This window comes from Ovis aries, chromosome 15, assembly GCF_016772045.2.
Source record: "Ovis aries strain OAR_USU_Benz2616 breed Rambouillet chromosome 15, ARS-UI_Ramb_v3.0, whole genome shotgun sequence".
NCBI lineage: Eukaryota > Metazoa > Chordata > Mammalia > Artiodactyla > Bovidae > Ovis > Ovis aries.
The window spans coordinates 76,576,843-76,595,777 of NC_056068.1; the positions used below are offsets into that span (position 1 = coordinate 76,576,843).

An 18,935-nucleotide genomic window follows, 5' to 3' on the forward strand; every position below is an offset into this window, starting at 1 on the left:
GGGTCTTAGCTGTGGCATGAAGGATCTAGTTCCCTGACCAGGGATCGAACCCAGAAACCCGAGTTGGGAGCGGCGTCTTAGCCACTGGACCATGAGGGAAGTCCCTCCGTTTCCCTTTAATCAAACTCTCAAGAATAGTGGTAGAAAGTAGAACTTTCTTCTGTAATTGAAATGTTCTAAGTTTGCACTGCCCAATACAATAGCTACTAGCCCCTTGTGGCCATTGAACACTTGATAAGTGGTTAGTACAGCAGCTAAAGAGCTAACTTTTACATTTTATTTCATTTTAATTAATCTAAATTTATGTTTAAATAGCCTTGCGGAGCTCACAGCTACCATTTTGGACCTGGAAGCTCTAGAAACTAGAAGTGATGGGAATAAAAAAATTTTCTTTTAATGAAAATGGGAGAATTTTAAATACAGTACTTTTTTTTTTTTTGCCTTCTAGCTATTGTTTAAATAAATGCAGTATTTTAAAAGTGTTCTTTACAGATATAAACTTACTATATCTGATTTGGAACACCAGAATATATTATATGAAATTTGATTTGCTTATAAAGTATTGGGATGTTTAAATATATGAAAATCCTTAACGAAAAGGGATATCTTTTCCCTTTACTTTCTTTCTGCTCCTCCACTTTCTCCTTCCTCTAACCCTCTTACTTCTTAAAATTCAGTTTTTCTGCTTCTTTTCCTAGTTTTTTTTTTTTTTTTTTCCTTTTTTTTGGCTGCCTGGCGTATTGGACATGGGGATCTTAGTTCCCTGACCAGGGATTGAACCTGTGCCCTCTGCAGTGGACGTGGGGAGTCTGAACCATTGGACTGCCAGGGAAGTCTCATTTCCTGTTTTTCTTTTCTTTCTGGGGCTAGAGCTGAGAGCAGCCTCAGTGGATGGACGGTTGACAGGGAGAAAACCGCCTCGATCCCCTTCTCCTCTGGTGTCCATCTCAGTGCTGGGAGAGGGCTGCTGGTTTCGCTATTCATTAGATTCAGGTAGCACAGAGCAAGGCAGGACACTCCAATTGTAAAATCATGAGTTTTTGAGCTGGGACGTTCCTTTGAGATCGTGTGGTCCAGTCCCTTCATTTTATAAATAAGGAAATAAAAGCCCAGAGAAGGGAAGTGACGACCAAAACCCAGGCCTCCTGACCCTGAGCCCTCTGCTTGTTTTGTAACTCACAGTGGACAGCTCACATGTTTTTCCAGTTCTTTTTCTTAAAAACAAAAGTGATTAAAACTCAACTACACTAAACCAAACCAGACTTTTAAATTTTGTTTATCTACTACTAAAGCTTTTAGATGGAGCTCAGTAAAAAATTTTTGGTCTTGATACATGGGAAAAGAATTAAAGACGTACTTTGAGTGTCTTTTGAATGAAGAATGACTCTGTTCTAGTAATGTTTTAAGATGTTGCATCATGTTTAAAATCCTTGTAAACAAAATGACTGACTATTGCCTGGCAATATTGTAATTTATTCAATATTTTGTGACTTTGCTTTTTTAGAAAAACAGCCGGTGCTTGCATGTTGGTGGGAAGCTACTAACCAAAGTAATAGCAAGGGTTTTCATCTCATTTTCTAAGCCACTAACCAAAGCATACCAAGGCATTTTTCATACTAAACAGTCATCCGATATGGAAAGCAATCTTTCGCAAATGACATGCAAAATAACTAAATTTAGTGGAGTTTGCATAAGAGTGCCTGTTTTTCCTAGCAATTAGACAATAGTGTACTCAGTGGTTAGATGCTAAAGGTTTAGAGCAAAATCCTTGCTGACACCTAGAAGCTATTTGAGCCTGGGCAAGTCAACTAACTTTTCTGAGTCTCTTTCTTCATCTTATAAAATGAAGTTCATAATAGTATTGACCTCAAAGAGTAGCTGTTAGAATTTAAAGAGAATGCATGTAAAGCTTATAGTATAGTACTTGACAGATAGTAAGCTTTCAATAAATCATTATTGTCATTTGCTTATTGCATATTACTATTATGAAATAATGTGAGCTTTGCAAGTTAAGTGCTTATGCAAAAGAAAATTATTTTAATGATTATATATGGATATTTCGAAAACAATATAATTACTAAAAATACCTCGGATTATTTAAAGGAAATATTGAAAATAAAGAAAAATGTGGGAAAAATTAAGATCACCCATAACGTCACCATTCAAACGCAACCACTGACACATTTTTTTAGTCTATTTCTTTAATTTCTTTTCCTAGACATAAGTGTAGTTTTTTCTTATATATATAATTTTTGAAAAGGTGTATTAATTAGTGTAGTTTGGCTGTGGTGGGTCTTTGTTACTGTGCACGGGCTTCCTCTGGTGTGGCGAGTGGGGGCCGTTCTTCACTGCGGTGTGCGGGCTTCTCGTTGCAGCGGCTCCTCTTGTTGAGGAGCACAGGATCCAGGCATTCGGGCTTCAGTAGTGGTGGCTCATGGCCCCAGTGGCTCCAGGGCGTTTGGATCGAACCGGTATCCCTTGTATTGCAAGGCAGATTTTGAACCACTGGGCCACCAGGGAGCCCTTCTGTATAGCATTTGAAAACTGGCTCTCAGGCAGGACTCCTCTAGTGATCCAGTGGTTAGGACTGTGCCCTTCCAAGGCAGGGGCTGCCCATCTGATCCTTGCAGAGGGGAACTGGATTCCACCTGCCTTGCAATGGCCAAAAAAAAAAAAAAATTGGGATCTCAGTCGGTAACGTTACTTCATCATCTTCACGTTGTTTGTTGGAAGAAATTTATAGGCCGTTCAGAGTGAGCCCGTGAGACTTCATGTGGATCCTCCTCCTGCTGAGAGTCCTTCCCTTCTTCCAATCTATCCTGCTGCTGCTGCTGCTGCTAAGTCGCTTCAGTCGTGTCCGACTCTGTGCAACCCCATAGACAATCTATCCTATCTTATAGTATTTATATGGATCTCTGTAATTTGTCTAATACTCTTTTTTGAGTTAGCAGAGTAGAAATCAATGACTCAATCCCGATTCCGCATGAGAAGCACCTGGAGAGTTTTTTAAAACCTTCTATAGTATGCAAGCAATACCCCAATATAATAAAAATGCCTAGGGGTGGGGCTTGGTACTTTTCAAAGCTCAAGTGATTGTTTATGCAGATAAACAAATAAATACACAATTATAATAATTTCTAATATATCATTATTGCATATCCTTCCTAAACGTATTGATGTTTTATTTTTAAAACTCAAAACTACCCCAAACTTTCGTGATGTTATTGCCAAAAATGCATAACCTGAATTTAATTGTTAGGAAACATTTGACAGAACCAAATAGAAGAATATTCTACAAAATACCTGGCCTGTGGTCTTCAAAAATGTCAATGTCTTGAGAGAGGAAGAAAAAATTTGAAACTATTCCAGAGTAAATAAAACTATAGACAGCGCAGCCAAAGGTAAAATGGGATGCAAGAATCTGTTCTGCTCTAAGGAAACTGTTGAGATAATGAGAAATCTGAACAAAGTCTGAAGATGTTATACTATCGCATGATCATCAATAAAATATTTAGGGATAAAAGGGCTTATCTTGTCTGTAGTTTACTCTCAAATGATTCAGAAATAATATGTATGTATTATATATATATGTGTGTGTGTGTGCATGTGTGTGCATGTGCAGAGAGAGAGAAAATAATAAGACAAATGTGATCAGTTGTAAATATCTAGGGAATCTGGGTGAGGATATAATGTATTTCTTGTGTTATCCTTCCAACTCTTTTGTAACTCTGGGATTACCTTAACATAGATACTTTTTTTTTAAACCCTAAAACTTTTACAAAGTTCTAAAAATGGAAGAGAATAGGGACAGAATTTAAAAATGCAAAGAAACCATTTTTGGCTGTTTTAAAAATAATCCATAGCTATAGGGAAAGCGATCTTCCTTACGAAGAGGCAGTTGTCAGAATAAAGGTGAAGGAGTTCTGGGCTTCTGTTTAAGCATCTGCTGATTTCAGGTTCCAGCAAGTATCCTGGCAGAGTACCTCCGATAGAGGGCGGTGCAACATTATGAAGAATAAACCACGTACCATGGGTTTTGGACAACGTTACTTCAAGTGGATTCTAAAGTGTTTTCAAATAGAGGCACCTAGAATCTTAGAGCTGAATCTGTCTGCATCCCATTTTACAGATGCATAAACTGAGACTCAAAGAGGGGAAGAAACTTGCCCAAAGTCGTAGCCACCAGTAGCACGAGTGCCTTGCAAAGAATAGCCACAGCTATGATTAATGGAAGCCTTACTCTGCCAGGCATGGTAGCTAGTGAGCACTTCACGTGCGTTATTCATTCAGCCACACCTCCACCCCATCTCTCTCTTTTTTCCCTCCAGCTATGTAGCTGAGGCTCAGAGAAGTCAGTAACTTCCCTGACGGATGGCGCCAGTGAAGGGCTGTGCTTGTAGCTAACGTGGCATATTCTGTGCTCCAGTTTTGCTGGTGTGCCCACCCTACCCTTGATGCCAGTCTCCTCATAGGGGAAGGAGGACACAGCCATCAGAAGAGGAATTTATCTCAGCTTCTACTCACACACACACACACACACACACACACACATGCACACAAGGATCCAGAGATCTAGTGAAGAAAGAGTCCTAGGACTGAAGAAAGCAGAAAAGGAAGGTGCCATTGAAATAGTGGGGCGTCAGTGGCATGTGGGAATGGGTGGTTTCCGAGATGGTGAGGAGAGGGCAGAGTGGCGGTGGAGAGAAGATGAAGGGGATGCACACAGGCTTGCTGGGAAGGCATGAGTCTAATATGTTGGCTCCTCCTGTCTCTGCTACCCTGCACACTAAGTTGTTTCAGTCGTGTCCGACTCTTTGTGACCCCGTGGACCACCAGGCTCCTCTGTCCATGGGGATTCTCCAGGCAAGAATCCTGGAGTGGGCTGCCATGCCCGCCTCCAGAGGCTCTTCTGACCCAGGGATCCAACCCCATCCTCATCTCTTCTGTCTCCTGCACTGGCGGGCAGGTTCTTTACCTCTAGCGCCGCCTGGAGAGTCCAGTGTCCCCTCCAGTGAATCTGTCGTTAGATGGCTTAGATGGATGGTGTTAGCTCTACACCCAGAAGCACCTGTGCTCCCGAGACTTCGCTCCGTCTGCACTGCCTCGCCCTGGCTCAGGCTGCATCACCCCTCACCTTGACTTTCCAAAAGCCTCTGAGCTGGTCCCCTTGCTTCTTCTCTTGTGCTATCCATAACCCACACTCCACACGACAGCCAGTCATGCAGCAATCATGTCACTCTCCTATGAACATCTTCTGGCAGCTTCCCATGCACTCAGAATAAAATCCAAAGGTCTCACCAGGCTCTACGTGAAAGGGCCCCTGCCTCCCTCTCTGAGCTCATCTGCTACTAACCTCCTCCTGGCCTCATGTTCCTTTAGCCATACTGGCCTTTGTTCCACCCTGAGCACTCGAAAAGTTTGTTGCCATCTGTAGGGCCTTTGCACTTGTTTTCACTTTTGCCTGGAACAGTCTTCACAGGTCTGCACGTGGCTGTCCTTTTCTTCTTCCTCAGTTCAGTTCAGTCGCTCAGTCGTGTCTGACTCTTTGCGACCTCATGAATTGCAGCATGCCAGGCCTCCCTGTCCATCCCCAACTCCCGGAGTTCACCCAAACTCATGTGCATTGAGTCGGTGATGCCATCCAGCCATCTCATCCTCTGTCATCCCCTTCTCCTCCTGCCCCCAGTCCCTCCCAGCATCAGGGTCTTTCCCAATGAGTCAACTCTTCACACGAGGTGGCCAAAGCATTGGAGTTTCAGCTTCAGCATCAGTCCTTCCAATGAACACCCCGGTCTGGTCTCCTTTAGAATGGACTGGTTGGATCTTCTTGTAGTCCAAGGGACTCTCAAGAGTCTTCTCCAACACCACAGTTCAAAAGCATCAATTCTTCGGCACTCAGCTTTCTTCACAGTCCAACTCTCACACCCATACATGACCACTGGAAAAACCATAGCCTTGACTAGACGGACCTTTGTTGGCAAAGTAATATCTCTGCTTTTGAATATGCTATCTAGGTTGATCATAACTTTCCTTCCAAGGAGTAAGCATCTTTTAATTTCATGGCTGCAATCACCATCTGCAGTGATTTTGGAGCCCCTAAAAATAAAGTGTGACACTGTTTCCACTGTTTCCCCATCTATTTGCCATGAAGTGATGGGACCAGATGCCATGATCTTAGTTTTCTGAATGTTGAGCTTTAAGCCAACTTTTTCATTCTCCTCTTTCACTTTCATCAAGAGGCTTTTTATTTCCTCTTCACTTTCTGCCATAAAGGTGGTGTCATCTGCATATCTGAGGTGATTGATATTTCTCCCGGCAATCTTGATTCCAGCTTGTGCTTCTTCCAGCCTAGCGTTTCTCATGATGCATAGAAGTTAAATAAGCAGGGTGACAATATACAGCCTTGATGTACTCCTTTTCCTATTTGGAGCCAGTCTGTTGTTCCATGTCCCTCAAACCTTCCCTAAATGTGGCCCCACAGGGAGAACTTCCTGATGACAGGATGGAAGGGAGTCCCACCGCCTGTCTATCACTGCATCCTGCCTTGTTGGTGCTATTGTTATCAAAGCATCAGTAACATTATCCTTATCCTTATCTGAAATACTCTTGTTAACTTGTTTACTTGTCTCTTGTCCCCTTTACCTGTCTTTCTACAAGGTATTCTTGTTCAGCACAGCAGCGCCTAGAGTTGTGAGTAGCAGACACATAGTAGGAATGTAACACATAGTTATTGAGTGAATGAATGAGTTGAATCGATTGAAGCAGAGAATTCTTGTGCAGTGAAGCAGGGTGGGGTGGAGAGGTCTGTTTGAAAGGGTCAGGATGAGACTGAGGAGGGCCTCGAGTGGTAGACTGACCCCTCTATGTGTGCGCTGTAGGAAGCAGGGAGGCACTGAAGGGTTTTGATTTCCTGAAAGCAAGGTTTGTTCATATAGTCTCCAAGTAGTATGTAAGATGGTCTTCCCTGGGGGCCCTGCAGTACAGCAGACGCAGGAGACACGGATTCAATCCCTGGGTTGGGAAGGAGGAGGAGGAAATGGCAACCCAGTATTCCTGCCCGGAAAATTCCATGGACAGAGGAGCCTGGCAGGCTGCAATCCATGTAAGGTGGTTTGGAGAGGAGCGCCTGGAAATGATGGAGTTAGGAGACTAGTGCAAAGCCAGCCAATTATGGAGTCATTTCTTTTTAAACTAAACAAATTGCCTTGACTGTAGAACACAAATAATGACCAGACTCATTGTACAGAATTTACTGCGTGCTTCTTTTTGTCTCAGCAGACCCACCTGGAGTGTCCCCCCCGTGGTGTGAGGTCTGGAAGAAGACTGGAAATGGAGTCAGATGGACAGACACATCATCTTCTTCTGATTCTGCAACTACGGTTTATGGGTAGCATCATTTAAAAGCTTAACAGTCAGGTCATAGGATTTAAGAATTTAAAAGTCTAAGCCCCAGAAAGGACCCAGTTTACATCTTGTCATTTTCACCTATAAGGAAAACTGAGCTTGGAGAAGGGAAGAGACTCGTTCAAGGCCGGGAGACCAGGAGAGCTTTGTCTTTGTCTTCCAGAGAGCCGTCATATCTACGTTGAGGTCCCTCCCCTAGAATATGCGGATCAGATGAACAGGATCAAATGGATACTGTGAGAGGGCTTTGCAAGTTGTGAAGTGAGGGGCTCATGTGGTATTTTATTTTTGCTAAGTCACTTCAGTGGTGTCTGACTCTTTGTGACCCTAGGGACTATAGCCCACCAGGCTCTTCCGTCCATGGGATTTTCTAGGCAAGAACACTGGAGTGGGTTTTATTATTATCTGGCCATAACTGCCAGCTTGACTGTAACTCAGGTTCAGATTCTTTCTCCCAGCACATCTTGCTTAGTGCCTGCTAGTGCAGGGTCTGTTCTCAGCAGTGGAAACCCTGCAGTGAACACATCGCCCGCAGCCCTAATCCCTGCAGTGCTTACAGGGCGGCTGCCAGTGTGGGTGTGTTTGCTGTGGTGATCAATGCTGTGGAGAAGAGCAGAGCAGAAGGGCGAACGGCAAGTGGCCAGAGGTGGGAAGAGGGGCTAGAACTACACACAGAGGAGGGGGTCAAGAGGGCCCCTCAGAGAAAGTGACCCAGATCCCGGACTGCACCCAGCACAGTGGAGGGGAGCTTTTAAAATTGAAATAAATTTTTTTTGTGGAAAGAAGTATATTTGTTCTTGGGCAGCAGAGTCTCCAGGGAAAGGCCGACTTTGCTCAGGTCTGTGGCAGTGGCCCTCTGACACTGGCCCGGGGCACGGGCTGCAGAAATGAAACCTTTGTCATCAGCATTCTTTTAGACCGTCAGATGCAACTTTCTGCTTCCTTCTCACAAACCAAACCCAAGCAAAAACCTGTGGGGGTTAGCAGAAATGATTTGCATACAGACATCCTCAAATCTTTAGGTAGTTCCGCAAGCAGGCAGAAACCCACACTGTAGCCTGTGTGTGTGCGCGCTCAGTAGTGCCTGACTCTTTGCAACCCCATTGTGTCCGAAGTGCGGTGCTCGCTCCCACCCCCTCCTCCATCTCATTCTACCCTCCAGGCAGCCCTATGAGGGAACGTTATCATTCCCATTTTGTAGATGGGGAAACTGAGGTGTGGAGGGCCCGCATGACTTGTTCAGTGTTGGCATAGCTGAGAAAGGACAGATCAGAGGTTTGAACCCAGGCCATCCTGGGTGTGTGCCCCATGCTCTCTCCGCGAGGTCCCAGCCCCTTCCGTGGACTGAGAGCTGCAGTGGTTTTGAAAGCAACTTCTGAAACCTTTCCCAGAAGCAATTCAGAAATTACATAGTCCAACCCCTTCATTTTGCAGATCAAACAAGTTAACAATACGAACATGAGCCTAAACACCTGGTAGCCATGAATGGATGTTGGTTTCCTGTCTTTGCAGATCAGAAACCAACGGTTTAGAGGAAAGAAGTTACTTCTCTGAGGTTTACAAGGCGGCTTAGTGGCAAAGCTCATAGACTAAGGCAGCCTTGGGACTTCTACATGTTTTCACTTCTCTCCGTGCCCCGTAAGGCCTTAGAGGCGAAAGGCTCTAGTGTCAGTGACAGAGAGAGAGAGGAAGAGCTGTCAGGACTGGAGAGCAGTGATCCTTTAAGACTTCTACTGAAATGATGCCTACAGAGGAATGGGCGGGGTGGGTGGGGGTCTAGGGCCAGTAACCGGGAGCAGCAGGGAGCTGGTGGGCTGATGCTCAAAGATAGTCGTGCTTTCTCTTACGATGCCTAGACTGGCACCTGTCACATCAGACCTGCTCTTCAAAGTGCTTTGCTTTGAGAGGCAGGGTGGTGGCGGGCACTGCCAGCTGACTGCGGGCTGGCTGTCTCAGTTCCACATTCTCGTTCACAGGTTGAGCCTAAATAACAGTAATAGTTAATAGCTAACAGTTTCCCTGGTGGCTCAGATAGTACAGAGTCGGCCTGCAACGCAGGAGACCCAGGTTCAACCCCAGGGTCAGGAAGATCCCCTAGAGAAGGGAATGGCAACCCACTCCGGTATTCTTGCCTGGGACATGGGGCCTCAAAGACTGAGAGGCTGCACGACCGCTACTACTCCTACTTCAGATGCCAAGCCTGGCCTGTTCTTCCTCCAAAATAAGGAGTTCTTGTAGCTCTACCCAGCTTATCCCCCATGCCAGGGATCTCCAAAGCTTTGGGGACTTCCCTGTAGCTCAGACAGCAAAGAATCTGCTCGCAATGCAGGAGATCGGGGTTCAATCCCTGGGTCAGGAAGAGCCTCTGGAGAAGAGAACAGCAACCCATTCTAGTATTCTGCCTGGATAATTCCATGGACAGAAGAGCCTGGTGGGCTACTGTCCATGGGGTCACAAAGAGTCGGACACGACTGAGTGAGTAACACTGGCTGTAACAGATAATGAGTCTACATCAGGGCTGGGGGGCTGGAGTGTATATGTGGGAGGGGGCTGGAGTGTACATGGGGGGAGCTGAGAGAAGGACCACTCATGTCTGGTCAGAGTGCAGAGGGTGGGTTAAAGCTTGGGGGAGGAGGCAGGCTCACTTGTCATTTTCCCCGCACCCAATCAGGTCACTTGAGTTTTCTTCCCAGTTCACAGACGAGAAGGCAGAGGCTCAGGGTCATGTAGGTAGTGAAGGTCAGAACTCTAGTCTGTCTAAGCTCCGTTTCCCAGTTTTACGCCGGGTGTGTGACTGTGTGTGAGTGCGGAGGGGCTTAATCCCTTCTTCCACTTTAACAAGAGAATGCCACGGGGTGGGGGCGGGGGGCGGCTGGGTGGGGGGCTGGCGGGGGAGGGGAGGCTCAGTCTCCGTTACTAGGAGTAAATGCTTACTCTGGGAGGAGTCTCTCTCTGTTTGGGAATTTCACCAGGATGGGGCTTTATACAAACGCAAGGCAAGTCCCCGCCCACTGTCCTCGGGGAGGAGGTGGGGTCACCCCAGTCTGTACACAGATGGAGCGGAGAGTGTTGAGTTCCCTTTCGCGATGTGAATCTGTGTCTTTTTAACCACCCTTTACCCTGGAGGAGGAGTGAGGGGGAAAGTCTTCCCAGAGAGAGATCCCAACGGCAAGTTAGGTGCCTCCGTGGGAGGTCTTTGCACACTGAATAATGGAGATGAGGAAGCTGCCTCGCACCCATGTGACTGGTTTGAGTCATCCAGTCATTCATTAATTCACCAAAGCTCTGCTCGGCTTTGGGAATTTACTGGTGAGTTGCTCCCAGCTGAACTCTGGGAGAGTTAAAAGGGCAGCAAAATAGGAACTGCCCGGGACTTCCCCGGTGGTCTGGTGGTTAAGAGTCCCACCTGCCAGAGAGACTCAGACCTAGAGGACAGACTTCTGGACACAGCGGGGGCAGGAGAGGGTGGGAGGGACTCAGAGAGCAGGGCGGGAATGTGTACGTGTCCACAGATACAGTGGACCGCTGAGGGGACCTTGCTGTGTCATACAGGGAGCTCAGCAGCCCGGCGCTCTGTGACAACCGAGAGGGGTAGGAAGGGATGGGAGGTGGGCGGGAGGGTCCAGAGGACACATGCCTGTGGCTGATTCATGTTGATGGCAGAAACCAGTACAACGCTGTGAAGCCGTTATCCTCTGATTAGAAGCAAGACGAAAAAGGATCCACCTGCCAAAGCAAGGGACGCAGGTTCTGGTCCCATGTCGGGGAAGATCCCACGTGCCTCAGAACCTCTAAGCCTGTTCGCTGCAACTAGGAAGCCCAAGCTCTGGAGCCCCCGAGCTGCCCCTCCTGAAGCCTGAGTGCCCTAGGGCCCCCTGGCTGGCGGCAAGAGAAACCGCCGCGAGGAGAAGCCCGCACCCCACACTAGAGGGTAGCCCCCGCTCACAGCAGCCAGAGAGGAGCCTGCATGGAGCACGGGAGAGCCCATGCAGCCGAAGATAAATACATAAATACAGTTTAAAGAAAGAAAAAGGTTGGAACTGACGGTGAGACCTGTGCAGCCCACAGGGAGTCTTGACATCAGGGCGGTGGGAGAAGGAGGGGCTCTGGGTCATGTCAATATTTGGAGAGTTTGAGATCAGGATGATTTAGTGGGTGACGAGATAAATTTCCAGTTAGAGTCTGGAATCAGGGAAATGCAGTTTAGACATGTGTTTGGTTGTTAGTCGCTCAGTCGTGTCTGACTCTTCGTGACCCCATGAACTGTAGCCTTGCCAGGCTTCTCTGTCCGTGGGATTTCGCAGGCAAGACTACTGGAGTGGATTGCCATTTCCTTTTCCAGGGGATCTCGTGTTTGGTTAGTATAGGCTACTTTTAAATTTGAATTTAAATGCCTTTAGGTGGGGATCCCATTCCCAGCTTCCTGGGTTCTCACCGCTCCTTATTGGCCCCATCAGATTTATGTATTTACATGACCGGCCATCTGCCCAGCGCTGTGGCTAACAGAATTTAGCCACCCGAACAGCGGATGTCTCTAAGTTTTGAGAGTCTATTAATTCAAGTAGAAACAAACCAAAGGCAGATTTGCAGAATCTAGTATAGTTTTAAACTTTGAACTTCTCTCATTCTCACTGGAATGAGAATAATGCCAGACTTTACTGGTGATCTTCACTGATGACAATGATAATTGGTGATAAATAATAGTGAATAAGTTGGCATTCGTTTCCACTCATTCCATGTGTTCATTGAGAGCTGCTCTGTGTTAGCACTCTTCTAGGTCTCTGGAATACAGCAGCGAAGAAAACAGACAAAAATGAAACTTGAATTCCAGGGTGGGTGGAGGGAGACAGACAGTAGAGACATCATCGAATTAGATGGCGATGAGCACTGCGGAGAAAACTTGGGAAAGAAGTAAGAAGTATTGGAAGAGGAGGGGTTAGATGGGGTGGCTGTTGTGGGCTGCACTGAGAAAGTGAGTATTTAGTAAAGGTCTCGGTTTAGTGTGGGAGCTGCCTTTGGAGCGAAGACCTAGGCAGGAAAAAGTGGCAAGGGCAGAGGGGTTAGAGGAGCCCCGTGGGCCCACCATGCACGGCTCTGAGTCACTTCTCTTCCTTGAGGGAGGTACTGTCATTGTTCCCACTTGCAGACTGTGGCCGGAGAACCTAAGAAAGCTCCTGTGGGTTCATAAGAGGCAGAACCGGGCTTCTGACCCAAGCAGCCTAACTCCAGATCTTGTGCCTGTAAATGCTAAGCTGAAGAAATTAGACCCAGGTACGGAGGATTTACACCTTCAGCTATAAGCAGCCTTCCCAGCCCTGGAGGAAAACCCTGGGTGTGGTGGGAGGGGAGCCAGTGACTCGGGCCTTGGCTGGCTTCCTGCTGAGTCACTGCCGATGGGCCGTGAAGGGAGGCGAGGGGCACTCAGGCCTCCCCTCCTCACACTGGTCAGTTCCTGCCTTCCGGGGGAGACCTTCCTGGCAGCCGGCCTGAACCACACATCGTCAGTGGGCAAATGTGTCTGACTTTCCTAAGAGCTCTGCTGCAGACTTGTGGGTGGGCTCCATTTGCCAGGGTGGCCCCATGGCCAGCGAGAGGGACCGGCCCTGGAGGCTGACCCTCGGCCCAGCCCGGCCCAGCACCCTCCAGCACGTGCCGGATGGATGCATTCTGCCTCTCATCAGACTGGCTGACTGTCATCTTCAAGAACAGCTTCATGCTTGCCCCACCACTACAGACAGCCAGATGCAGAGGGCAGCCACCTACACTGCCCTGGGCCTCGCGAGGCTCACCCTCTTGACATATTCATTCAAGCAGATGGCAAGGAAGGAACCCACAAGTACTATAACATATATATCAAGTTTGTTAAGATTTCAAAACAGGGACTGACAAATAATAGCTAGCATGGACTGAGCACGGGTAGTGTTCGAGACGCTTACCATAGTTTATCTCATCTTCATAGTTCCCTTGCCACCTAGCAAGGGAGGTGCTTCCTGTTTTATAGAAAAGAGCCTCAGAGAGGCCTTACCCAAGAAAGGGCCAGAAGGACAGCGGGAACAGAATCCTGGAGTCAGGAAAGTACAGGCAGGGGGTTGGCTCCCTGGAGAGCCACAGGGTAAGACTCTGTGTTTCTACTACAAGGGGCACGGGTTCAGTCCCTGGTTGGGGAACTGCAGATCCCATGTGCTACATGGCATAGCCAAACCAAAATAAAGGGACAGAGGAGGACAGTGACAGCTGAAGCTGGAGAGAACCAATGGGACCAGACTACGGAGTGTGGGCTTGAGCTCGTGGTGGCAGGGAACCACTGAAGATTTTCCACCACGTTTCTCCTTGGCGCCCCAGAGGTATTGCATCCTTGTTGCTTTAGTTTAGGGTGACCTTGGAGCTCCAATAATGGAGACTGAACAAACACAGTGGGAAGAACTCAGACTGCCTGTGGGGTGACATCCCTCCCCGGCTCCTTGCTCACCAAGCATCCTCTGTATCTGCTGAACTTCTCCAGAATATCCTTAGGTAAGAATTGTAGGGCTTTCCTGATGGCTCAGTGGTAAAGAGTCCACCTGCCGAAGCAGGAGACGCAGGTCTGATCTCTGGTCGGGGAGGATTCCACACGCTGCTGAGCACCTAAGCCTGCGCACCACAACTACTCATCCTGTGCTCCAGAGCCCAGGAACCGCAACTACCGAGCCCACCCACCACAGGTACTGAAGCCCACACGTCCCAGAGCCAGTGCTCCACAGAAGGAGAGGCCACTGCAACGAGAAGCCTGTGTACTGTGATGAGAGAGTAGCCCCCACTTGCAGCAACTAGAGGAAAGCCCATGTAGCAAAGACGACCCAGCAGAGCCAAAAAGAAATGAGTAAAAAAAACTTTAAAAAGAAAAAAGGTGTTGCATTATCTTTAAAAGAAGAATTGAGTGTTCCAGGAATGTGCTGTGCTGTCCACAGCTGGCTGATCCTGTCCACCCTGGCCACGCCCACCTCCCCTGATTCGCCTCTTCTCCTGGCCTTCGTCTCCTTCCTCCCCAATTCTAATGTGCACCGAAGTTGTTTCTGTTTAGCTAGCACTTCCACCGCTTTTTGCTAAACTTCTCCTCTCTGTGCGTCTTAGGAGATCTGTTCAGGTTGCCTCACAACACCTTGGAGAAGGCAATGGCACCCCACTCCAGTACTCTTGCCTGGAAAATCCCATGGACGGAGGAGCCTGGTGGGCTGCAGTCCATGGGGTCGTTAAGAGTCGGACATGACTGAGTGACTTCACTTTCACTTTTCACTTTCATGCATTGGAGAAGGAAATGGCAACCCACTCCAGTGTTCTTGCCTGGAGAATCCCAGGGACAGGGGAGCCTGGTGGGCTGCCGTCTGTGGGGTCGCAAAGAGTCGGACACGACTGAAGCGACTTAGCAGCAGTAGTACAACACCTCCTTGTGGTGGACATCATTGGGTTACCTACCCAGTCTAGTCTCTTGCCTGCCTGGCTTAAGAAACCCTAGTTTTCTTCCAGGGGACCGCGTGGCCAGCCCCAGGCCATGGGTCTAAACCGAAGACAGCGCCGTTTCCCCCTTTCCCAGACTCCCTTGCAGCTAGGGTATTCGTGTGACACAGCTATTGACAATAAGACCTGCAGGAAGTCTGCTCCGAGGCTTCTGAGAAAGTTTTTGTTTTTTTGACAAAAGGAAACAGGCCCTGCCCCGGGGTGCTGGGGGAAGCCCTTCCCACTGCCCTCAACGTGAATACAGTCGTGACTGCTGGAGAGCCCTGCAAGCTGGGGGAGCGTGTCAGGTGAGGGTTGCCAGCAGCCATCGTCTGGAGAAAGCCTGCCTTCCGAGGTGAGTGTGCCTCAGACACACAGAGAAGAGCAACAGAGTGGCAAGGAAGAGAAAGAAAAGTCAGTCTTTTTTGAATGTCTTGATTCATACCTGAAACCAGCACCACCCCTGGAATTCCAAGTTATGTGAACAATGCGTGCCCTTCTTTGTTCCTTATGCGTGTTGAGATGGATTTCTATTATTTGTAACCAAAGGCCCAGGTCTTCCCTCTTGACAGCAAATGTTTAACGGGGCTCCCAACCTTCCTCTGTCTGCAACACCTGTGACCTTGACGGGCTGTTAGGATGTGAGTAAGGGCTCCAGTCACATGTCATTCTCCTGCCCATCCTCAACCTGAGCATCCCTCACCATCACACACACACACACACACACACACACACACACACACACCTCTGTCTCTACCCTCTTGGTCAAAACTGGCCCAAAGGAATGGAGAATGGGGAAACCCAGGGTGTCAGCACATACCATCCTGAGCTCCACAGTGTGCCCAGAATGCACTATTTTGTAACACCTTTGTTTGAGAGACACTGGAGTTAAGAAATGGGTGTGAGAGAGAAGGGTTCTGGGTGGGGTGCACAGGGTCTGTGTGATCCAGAAGGGACCTTTGAGAATGTGCGTCTCTAATCTCACTCATTTGTTATTCAGAAAACACAGTAGTGTATATACACACACACGTATTTTGCTGCACCTCATTCGGCTTGTGAATCCCTCAATCAGGGATTGAACCTGGGCCCTCAGTAGTGACAGCGCTGAGTCCTAATCTCTGGACGACCAGGGAATTCCCTGTGCTGTGCTAAGTCACTTCAGTTGTGTCTGACTCTTGAGACCCTGTGGACCGTAGCCCACTGGGTTCCTCTGTCCGTGAGCTTCTCCAGGCAAGAATACTGGAGTGGGTTGCCATGCCCTCCTCCAGGGGCTCTTCCCGACTCAGGGGTCAAACCCGAGTCTCCTATGTCTCCTGCATTGGCAGGTGGGTTCTTTACCACTAGCGGCACCTGGGATGCCCATGGAATTCTCTACGACAGTATTATTAACTGTAGTCAACGCGCTGCATGTTACATGCTGTGACATTTATTTGCAGTGGAAGTTTGTACCTTTTGGTCCTCTTTCCCCATTTTTGCCCACCCCATACCCCGACTCCCACGCCCGCGCCCCCCTCTGACACCATCCGTCTGTTCTCCACACAACACGTTTTTCTTTCGAGCACCTATTTCATGCCGGAGTCTAAAACCTGTCCTGCGTTCTCTCCGAGGGTGGGGAAATGTGAGGAGCAGTGTATGAAAGCTGCAAAAGAAAGAAACCAGCTGGTGAGTCTCCACCTTCTCTCCTTCTCAAAGCGGAAACGACTTTAAAATGAAACAGACGAAATCCAGATTGGCACGACAGCCTTACTATTGAGAGGGATCTGAGATACTAACATGAGGCGTCACACTGGGAGTGGGGACCTCCTTTCCTGGAAACCTTCAGGATGAAGGTCTAAACCGCTGACTCATCCTTGCTAGGCATGTCCGTGGGGTAATGCAGAGAGCAAGGGCTTCTGAGTGAAGAAACTTGGGTTGGAATCCTGATTCCTTTCTGGGAAAGGGTGGATTTTGACAAGTTGATAAACTTTTGAGGCTCAGTGTTCCCTGAGTTATTGGGAGCATTTCATGAAGATAATAGGTAATTAAAAATTGTGTGTTTGGGCTGTTCTTAGTTGCAGTGTGCGGGATCTAGTTCCCTGACCAGGGATCGAACCCAGACCCCGCCTTGGGAGCATAGAGTCTCAGCCACTGGACTAGTAGGGAAATCCCTATGGAATGTTTTTTTTGAGGGCTGACTATATTCTGGCTCCGATCCAAGCACTGTATGTATCTTAACTCATTCAACCTTCACAACAGATGAAGAAATCGAGGCTTAGTTAGGTCAGATGCCTTGCCAGTCAGTTGTAAAGCCTGGCTTTGAACTCACGGAGCCTGGCTCCAAAGCTTGTGCATGTAACCAGGTCACTTACCGCCACCCTTCTTGGTAAGATGGAGATGACTCCTTTGTTTCAATCGCTAGAAAGGATAAGAACGTGGTAAGATGCAAGGGCTCTGGAGCCACACTTCCCCGGGGGGTTCAAATCCCAGGTTTAGAATCTGCCTGCCAATGCAGGAGACATAAGAGACGTGGGTTTGATCCCTGGATGGGGAAGATCCCCTGGAGGAGGGCACGGCAGCCCACTTCTGTGTTCTCACTTGGGCGATCCTATGGACACAGGAGCCTGCTGGGTTACAGTCCACAGGGTCACAAAGACTGAAGCAACCCAACAGCATCAGTTACGAGCAAATCGCTTCACTTCTCTATCCCTGCCTTGATTTCCTCATCTGTGAAATGGAGCCGAAAGTAATACTCTTAGGCCTTTTGTGAGAAGAGGGAGTTAACCCAGTAAACTCTGTTTTTAATTTATTTTTATTTATTTAGCTGCTCCAGGTCTCCATTTGCGGCTCTCGGGAACTCTCGTTGCGACAAGTGAACTCTGAGTTGCCGCCTGTGGGATCTAATTCCCTGAGCAGGAATTGAACCCGGCTCCCCTGCATGGGGAGCGCAGAGTCTTAGCCACAGGCCCACCAGGGAAGTGTCAAAACAATAGCCTTGCGTCACACCTGCTGCATGGCAAACACTCAGCTCCTACCGCCTAGTGCTGTGCTGCGGGTCTCCCTGTTTCCTCAGGGAGGTCCCCTCCCCACCCCCACCCAATCTGAATTATGTCCCCACCTCTGAGCACCCTGCTCCTTTCCCAGACAGCCTTAGGATGACTTGCAATCATGTACAGCAGTAACCACTTCACTGTGTTGTTATGAAGATTAAAGGAGAAAGTGTGGCGCATGTTTGGCTCTTGGCAAGGGTAAGCTGTTAAATTATTATCACCAACTATTTACACCGGATGCCTTCCTTGGTTGAAAACATTGATGTAGTGACGTGTTGACAATTTCACCAAATCTAAGCGTTATTCACTCAGCTGCGTCCGACTCTTTGTGACTCCGTGGACTGTAGCCCACCCTGCTTCTCTGTCCGTGGAATTCTCCAGGCCAGAATACTGGAGTGGGCTGCCATTTTCTACTCCAGGGGTTCTTCCTGACCCAGGGATCGAACCCAGGTCTTCTTCGTTGCAGGCAGGTTCTTTACCGTCTGAGCCAAAGCACCCATCAATTATAGCTCACACCATTACTAATGGATTTCTAAGAAATACAGAATCATGGCATAAAGCTTTCTTATCACTTAGAATTTCCATTTTGTGCATATTGAAAGAGCTCTTTTAAGTCTTATTTAGACATAGATTTTTATCGTGTATCAAGCTGCTGTTTCCTTGCTTTTTAAAAAACACAATAACTTTCATTTCAGTGCCAAATCAGCGTGAAGTCTTTTTGAAGACATTGTCATCGGAGATTAAACCAACACCTGCGGTGCTGACGCTGCCCAAAGCTTAGGGACAAGGATGACAAGGTGCAGAACCTTGACCAAGTTCCTGCACGCGCACTACATCACTGCCATCTCCCGGCTGCTTGCGATTTGCGATGCCGCCCGTTACCACACACGACCTTATTTCAGAGATGTTAAAATTATGGGGAGAAAGGTGTCGTAAGTTTGATGGAGTACAATATGAAAATTTAAATGTCCTCCCTAACAGTTGTGTTGTTCCTTATTTGGTGTTTCTAAAGCCACCGTGGTTTAAATCAAA

General features: G+C 47.9%; 1 long non-coding RNA gene across 1 annotated transcript; it reads left to right on the forward strand.

Moving 5' to 3' along the window:
* Positions 1-10,520: 10,520 nt before the first annotated feature.
* On the forward strand, positions 10,521-18,935 carry LOC121816650 (uncharacterized). The gene is made up of 2 exons (XR_006056298.2): positions 10,521-15,232; positions 18,599-18,935. It is a non-coding gene; the product is annotated as an uncharacterized LOC121816650 (long non-coding RNA).